Source organism: Gavialis gangeticus, unplaced genomic scaffold (assembly GCF_001723915.1).
Source record: "Gavialis gangeticus isolate Ggan-Ray unplaced genomic scaffold, GavGan_comp1, whole genome shotgun sequence".
In the NCBI taxonomy this organism is placed as follows: Eukaryota; Metazoa; Chordata; order Crocodylia; family Gavialidae; genus Gavialis; species Gavialis gangeticus.
Window position 1 is genome coordinate 66,348,791 of NW_017728993.1, and position 8,048 is coordinate 66,356,838.

Sequence of the window (8,048 nt, forward strand, 5' to 3'; positions counted from 1 at the left end):
GCCTAGCCTTACCTGCAGGCTTCTTAAGTCAGGTGACTCAATAATTAGCCCTGGCCCCACCTGCAGAATGCTTTGCAGGCTGCCTGACTTCTTAAAGTGGGAGGGGTCCTAAGTGTTCTGCCACATGCATGACTTAAAAGATGTTCATATCACAGAAATTATGAGAAGAGCTGATAACTGCTGGACCAATAATTACTTAGTGAGATCAATCATGTCTACTAGGGTTATGCTGAAACATCAAAAGCAACCCAAATCAGCCCAAAGACAGTACAACATCAAATACATTTAAACCAACCACATGTACAAAGCACTTATTACACTATAAAAATTACTATCAAGCTATAAAAAGAGCCAACTAGCTATACAGTGCTTGAAAATATGTAACAGCTCTATAGCTAGTTTCTATACAGCTTTAATTTGAACATGTAGCAGGGCCCTGTGTGCTTAAGCCTGCATGTTAACCATAAGTAGTAGCATGGGAAAGTAGAACAGAGTTTGTTGGTAAAATTTACTAGTATTGGGCCAGGTCAGTTGCAAATAATTTCTTTTTGAAAAATGCTAATTGTAGAAAGAAAGCTGAAAGAACTTTTAATAAAAAGAACTGAATCATAGAGAATTACGGCTGGGAGGGACCTCAGGAGGTCATCTACCCCAACCCGCTGCTCAAAGCAGGACCATCCCCAACTAGATCATCCCAGCCAAGGTTTTGTCTAGCCAGGTCTTAAAAACTTCCAAGGATGGAGATTCTACAACCTCGCTAGGTAACCTGTTTCAGTGCTTCATTACTCTCCTAGCGAGAAAGTTTTTCCTCGTATGTAACTGAAACTTTCCTTGCTGCAACTTGAAACCATTGCTCCTTGTTCTATCATCTGCCACCACTGAGAACCATCTAGCTCCATCCACTTTGTAACCACCCTTCAGGTAGTTGAAGTCTGCTATTAAATCTCCCCTCAGTCTTCTCTTCTCCAGACTAAACAAGCTCAGTTCCCTCAGCCTCTTCTCATAAGTCATGTGTCCCAGTCCCCTAACCATTTTTGTTGCCCTCCATTGGACTCTCTCCAATGTATCTACATCCTTTGTATAGCGGGGGGCCCAAAACTGGACACAGTGCTCCTACTAATGCAGCCCAGTATATTGTTAGCCTTCTTTGAAACAAGAGTGCATTGTTGAGTCATATTCAGCTTATTGTCCACTGTAACTCCCAGGTCCTTTTCTGTAGAGTTGCTGATTAGCCAGTCAGTCCCTACTCTGTACTGGTGCATGGGATTGTTCCGCCATAAGTACAAGACTTTGCACTTGTTCTTATTGAACATCATGCCATTTCATTTGGTCCAGTTTTCCAATTTGTCTAGGTCACTCTGAATCCTAGCCTTAACCTCCAGTGTATCCATTACTCCACCCAGCTTGGTGTCATTCATAAATTTGCTGAGGGCAGACTCCTTCCCATCTTTCAGATCACTGATGAAAAGTTAAGACATCTGGGGTCAGGTCCCATTTACCCTTTATAGATATCAGTGGTGCATATACAGCAATGTAATCGCAGTTTTTAGCACTTAGGCACGGTTTGGGATTCTGTCACTGCCCCCTTATCAAGTGTAGATATCATATGTATAATCATGTGTAGATGGTATGTTTTTGCTGAATGAGTATTGTAAGACAGGAATATATAATCACTTGCTACCAGCACTGATAATTTTCAAGGGGCCTATGCCAAGCTTCAAAGTGGGGCTAAAGCAGAGAGCCCCAAAAGCCTGTTTCTAAGTGAATGTAGGATGAACCTTTGCAGACATGACACATAGCAGAGGAAAGAAAAGAGTTAACACATTCAGCTGAAACAGAGCAGAATAAACAAAGCACAAGGCTTGAATGGAGACATTATAAAAAAGAAGATCTTAAACTGGATAATCTAAACATCTTATCACATATTTAGCTTATAGCAATGATTAGTGTAAGCAAATGTATTGGATATAGCTTTATAGAAGGTATTTGTGTTAAGCTTCTTAGAAAGCTTAAATACGTTGAAGAGAAAACAAGACAGCATTGAGCAGCATTCTGTGATGGTGAAGGGAAAGAGATAAGAAATCCTCCCTCTGAGAAGTAACCTTCACAAGAACATAAATTCAGAGTAATGACACCTTGAATAAAACCAATCCAAGACCAATTATGAGAGTATTAGAATAAGCCATCTGTAGAGTATAGACACTGGAGGAAAAATGAGGGAAATGTCACAAATTCAAGAAAACATACTTCCAATCTGTGTTCTACTTTTTTTTACCTCTATGACTCCCAGCTGGTGAGGATTTGTATTTTGTGGGTAGATAGATGGGCATCAGAATAAGTGTGCTTTCTTGTGCTTTTAGAGTCTGACAAGAAAAGGTCATGCTGCAAATTTATCTTTTGCCTCTTTTCTGACTGGGTGGTGGTCATTAAAAGGAATTGTAGCTGTACCTTAATTCTATGTCTTAGCTTGCAAAAGACGTCTTGCAAAAGAGGACAGGCTGCAATCTTATCTCTCCAGAGGCCAAATGGTAATGAGTCTTTGGCTGGTAGCAGTGGCAGCGATCCCTCATGGGCGAGGATGATCATTCCCATGAGTCAAGTAAAGGATTGTAAATGCATCTGTTGATGGCTAAGAAGGCCATTGTTGAATGATCAGTGCTTCCATACTGGTGGTGTTAGCATCGGTGAGGACACTGGAATTTGTGTGATGATCCTCCCACTGGAGATCCTCCCACAGTCTTTGGTAACAGTGAGTTGTAACAGAAAATGCTAAATCCAACCTACAGTTACATACATTCAGCCCAATTGATTTCCTATCAAAGGCTATTAGTTTCTGTTCATTTGCTTTCCTTTCTAGTCTAAGACATAGTCCAATTCCAAGGATCATCTAGGCCAGGGGTGGGCAATTATTTGGGCTGGAAGGGCACTTAGGGAATTTTAGTGAGCTGCTGTTGTCTGGGTCAGCACCACCCTGCCCCCAGCCTGCAACAGCTCACCAAAACTCCCTAAGTGGTTCTGCCTGGGGCCCATCCCCATGCTGTCACCTTTGGAGACCAGCCTGAGACCCACGTGGGCAGGGCACACTCAGCCAGGCAGATGGGATGGGGTCATGGGTGGGTGGGAAGCTACATCTGGAAGCAGGATGGGCAGGTGGAGTTAGGGCCGGCGGTGGGATTGTGGCCCAGTGACAGTGTGGGGCCAGGAGCTGGGGCTCAGGGCAGAGCTGTGATCTACTCCCCACACACCCCTGCCTGCAAACCAAGCACCTGTCTCAGGGATGTGCAGGCAGCAGATTGCAGTCCTGCCCTTGGCCCCAGCCCTTGGCCCATGCACCCAATTGGCTCCCAAACGCCACTCTCCACCCATCCGTGGCTCCATCCCATCCACCCGGTAGAACACACTCTGCCTGTATGGGTCCTGGGCCAGTGCCCATGGAGACCCCACCCACCCACTCTCTCCAATGCTCCTGGTAGTAGGTGTAGAGTGGATGGGCCGGGGTGCCCAGGCAGCAGGGCTGGGTCTGGCAGTGTTGGCAAAGACTGGCAGTGGCAGCTGCAAGGAGCTGCCACTGTGGGGGCTGCCAGGAGTCCAGCTGCTGTATAGCCTCAGCCCTACTCTGCACCTGGGGGCTGCAGGACTGGCCATACGCACCACAGCCTGGTCTGCCTCCCGCACCTGGGCTCAGTGGGCTAGAGGGACCTGCTGCAGGCCAGATAAAATACCTTGGTGGGCTGGATCCAATTCGTGGGTTGTATTTTGCCCACTCCTGATCTAGGCATAACTTACAAACCCAATTCCCTACTGCTACTGCAATGGCTTAGTCATTGATAGTGCACTTTTCTCTCCTGCTTTCTTCCTGTGGCACGCTGTGTCTTGGTTTGGTTTGGTTTTAATACTGTGGCTTTATACTGTGGTGTGTAAGAGGGGCTAGTGCAGGTATTCTTGTGGACATTTTTGGACAAATGGCTGCTTGTGAATGCAGGAAACTGGGCTTAGTAGTTCAAGAGGTCCCTTCATGTGTTCTACAAATTAAAGGAGTAACATGCCCAAACCAATATCACCTTATTAGTGAGGGCCTATGAAAATGAAATGGTGCAATATTGGTATAGGAGTGATGATGCAGTAAGCCTCTGATCATGTTCAGTGAAAGCTAAATGTTTCCAGATACCTGCTTGAGTGCAGACTATGTGATGGACTCATGCTGTTCATAAAACTGCTCTGCTAAGTTGCTGGACCATGTCATATGCTGTCATACATATACAGTTGGAAGGTCAACCTGCATCTCACTACATATATTTATTGCCTTTTCTTCCCAGTACAATGTCTACTGGCTACCAAGTGTGCTGCAGCTTTAATGACCATGCTGTCATCTATCACAGGCCTTTTTGGCCATGGTGTTTTGTTTCTTTCACATCTTGCCACTGCTGGCTGCCCATGCATTGCTGCCTGTCTATCCATGGACCTAATGGGAATCAAGGACACAGTGTCCGATCAGTCTTCAAGCATAAGAGAATGAGTCATATGAGTCATTCAGCTGCAGGTAAGGGAGATTCTTCCTGCGTGGTGATCTCTGCAACAACCTGTGGTCAACCAGAAAGGAAGCTAAATAGAGCAAGTACAGAGACCCATTTTGGAAAAAGTGGATCATGGGTTTTTGTGCTCAGTTTGAGACAGAGGGGCCTGGTTTTCAGGAAATGAGTATTCATCATGATCTGAAAACCAGGGCTTTTAAAGGTTTCTCATGTTGAGACCCTGGAATAAAGGAATCCTACATTACTAATTGCTTTTGAAAATTCAGGATGAGTCTGAATCTTGCTTCTCATCTGATACTATCAAGGCAGAAGATCAGGCAAGAAGCAAGATCCAGAGTTGTATCAGGGGCCTAAGGTGTCAAAGCCAAGCATCAGACAAGATCAGGAGTCATAGTCTGGACTCAGGGTCATGTGAAGTTGAGCTGACTGCTGCTGCTTCCTGCAGTCCTCATAAGTGGCTGAGCAGCTTCAAGCTTTGCGTGTGGTATAGAGCAATGGGAATTAAGGATGGGATAACTCATCGTGCCACAGGTGCATGGGGATGAATCATTCTGCTGCAGGTGAGGGAGAGGTATTCAGGTATTATAATGGGTAAGCCCTCACTTGTAGGGTAAGAGCGAGTTATTACAACAAAGCGCACGAGCCCACGTCAGTCATGTCAGGTCTGAATGTTGAGTGCATCTCCGAGGGCCCTATAGTCAGGCCCCTCAGTCTCTCTCTCTCTGAAAGGCTGCAAGTGAAGGTTTGTTATTCCCATCTGCTGTTTGATTGCAGGGTCATAACCATGGAGCAGTTGTTTCTGACAGACTGGAAAAGTGTTAAGTTATGTGACAAAGGCTGAAAAAAAATCCCTGTCCTTGGTTTGTCAAGCAGCTAAGGCAGCGAGCACTGCACAAAAGGACGTGTGTGCCTCCCAGTTAATGTCACTTTCACAGCTTCCATAGGTCACGGCACAAACCAGACTGTTGGCTCCGAAGTGAGATGCACAGACCAGACCCCGCCCTGAACAATGCCACCAGCCCAGAAAGCTTTTGGAAAGTCCTTGGTAGAAACAGAGCACTACAGAATCATACCAGTCCCCCCAGAACAAGGATTCTAGTGTCTGCCTTGCAGCATGAAAGGGAAATAATAAAATACAAGTACAACTAATGGTGCATCAGGCTTGATTGTCTCATTGCAATGGGGGATAAAAACTCTAAGTCTGAAAAAGCTGTTTGCTTTAAAAGATGGCAGTCCACCTATCTCTAGCAACCCAGGCCATAAAACATTCCACTTCTAACCAATTGAATGCTAAGACTTCAGTCCTGATCCATGGAATATCTAAGTGACACCAGCAAGCAACCCATGCTCTTCACAAGCATGACAGTCTACAACTAGTAAGATCCCCTGGATCAGTGGAGGTATTAGCAAAAGAATGGTGGGCAATGAGGGCAGCATTCTTGGCATCCAGGTTGCTTTCTCTTCAAGCACTGCTTCTGTTTTCCTTGCTTTGAACCTCTCAGAGACCAAAGGCTGGGCAATCTGGACCAGTGGCTGGAGTAGCATTGAAATCTGGGAGTCTGAGCCAAAATCTCAATCTAAAAAACAAACCAAAGTCTGAAACTGCTGACCTGAGTCAGAAAATTGTGAGGAAGCAGAAGGGTGAGGCTGAATAAAGGGCAAGGCTAGAGCAGAAGTCATGGCTGGGGGAACCAGAAGCCAAGCTGGACAGAAACCGAGGCAGGATCTGGAAGCAAGATTTGGCCTCAGCTTGGCCACTCAAGGCCTAAAGGAGATGCAATGAGCAGACATTTGCCAGCAGTAATCTCAGTCCTTTTATGATGTACCAAGGAAGTGGTGGGGTCATTCAAGTTCAGGGTTTTCTGTGGGATGTAGTTTAGCCCAGTTATGTGAAGCTGAGGGCATGATTATGCCAATAAGCTAACTCCCAGAAACTTGCTCCTCACAAAATCATATCAATGCAGATGATAGCTGGAATATAAAGATGTATTTATGACATGAGGTCAAACAACCAGCAAATAAGTAAAGCATGTGGTTTGATGGCAGGCCATGTGTGAATATTTAAATTAGGGCATGCTCTGACATCACTAATTTTTGTTCCCTTGCTGGCAAGATATGTGCTATAAGCATTTCTGGTTTGCTTTGCACAAGTAGTGCAGGCATGATGACTGCCATTTTGCCTGATACACGAGTGACTTAGAGAGCCAAAAGCCTGAGCTGCTACAGCTTTGAGATAAAGTGCTTTTATCCAGGCACCTGTAATACATACTGCTTACCTGAGCAGTATTCACACTGGTCTTCACTTTTGGGGCATGCTTTTCTTCAAGGTCTGTGTTCTCCTCATATGTAGTTTTGTTAAAGGCTTCACCCTTCTTTTCATAACTTTCATACAGAACCCACCAGGCAGCCATTGTTCTACCCGCAATGCTGGCTGTATTGTGATTGCGGGGCAGAAGGCACCACCTGCTTTAAACCCTCCAAATGCATGCTGCACCATCTCCCTACTCACACTAAACCTTGGGCTGGAGATGCCAAATCTCTGGGTCTTGTGTAGTCCAAGGACAGCTTCAACCACTGTGGGACAGCAATGGCTGGTTCATTAGCAAGGCAGTACTATAGAAGGGAAATCCTTATTGAGCACATGAAAGGCCTGCATTTACATGGTAACCACCTGGCCCCTTAGGTTTCTTGATGTCTCACCACTTCAGTTCCCTCTTGACACCTGACCCTTGTTCTCCAGTTCCACTTGTCCTACTACTAGGATGGCCATCATAGAGGACAGTTCAGTTGTCCTATGTCCTCTATTGATACAGAGGTAAGAGACAGGGGCCCGGATAGTCTTGGGATTAGGGGGCAGTGCATACACCTTCAGGAGGCCTTAAATGCCTATACACTAATGCTTGTAGTATAGGGAATAAGCAGGAGGAACTTGCCCTCCTGCTAGCTAACACAAATTCAGACATAGTGGGGCTCACTGAAAAGTGGTGGGATCCAATGCACGACTGGGCAGTGAACATCAAGGGCTATAGGCTGTACAGGAGGGACAGGACAGGGAGGAAAGGTGGGGGTGTGGCACTCTATGTCAAAGAACAATTCACATCCTCAACGAGCAGCACAGTCAGAGGAGGGGCAGATTGAAGTGCTCTGGGTCAGAATACAAGGAGGTCGGGGGGGATAGGGACTTAACAGTGGGTGTCTACTACAGACCACCCAACCAAGGAGAAGATCTAGACCGGGAATTCTCAGGTCAGCTCACAGAGGCAGTTAAGTCAAAGGACGTGGTCATCATGGGTGACCTAAACTATCCGGACATCTGCTGGGTAGAGCAGTCAGCCAGGTCTGACCGCTCCCATAGGTTCCTAGCCATGTTACAGGACCTCCATCTAACCCAGGAGGTGCACAGTCCCACCGGGGGAGATGCTTTGTTGGACCTGGTCCTGGCCACAAGCGATGACCTGATGAGGGGACTGCAGGTTCTTGACCACCTGGGCGACAGCGATCATCGCCTGCTGGAAT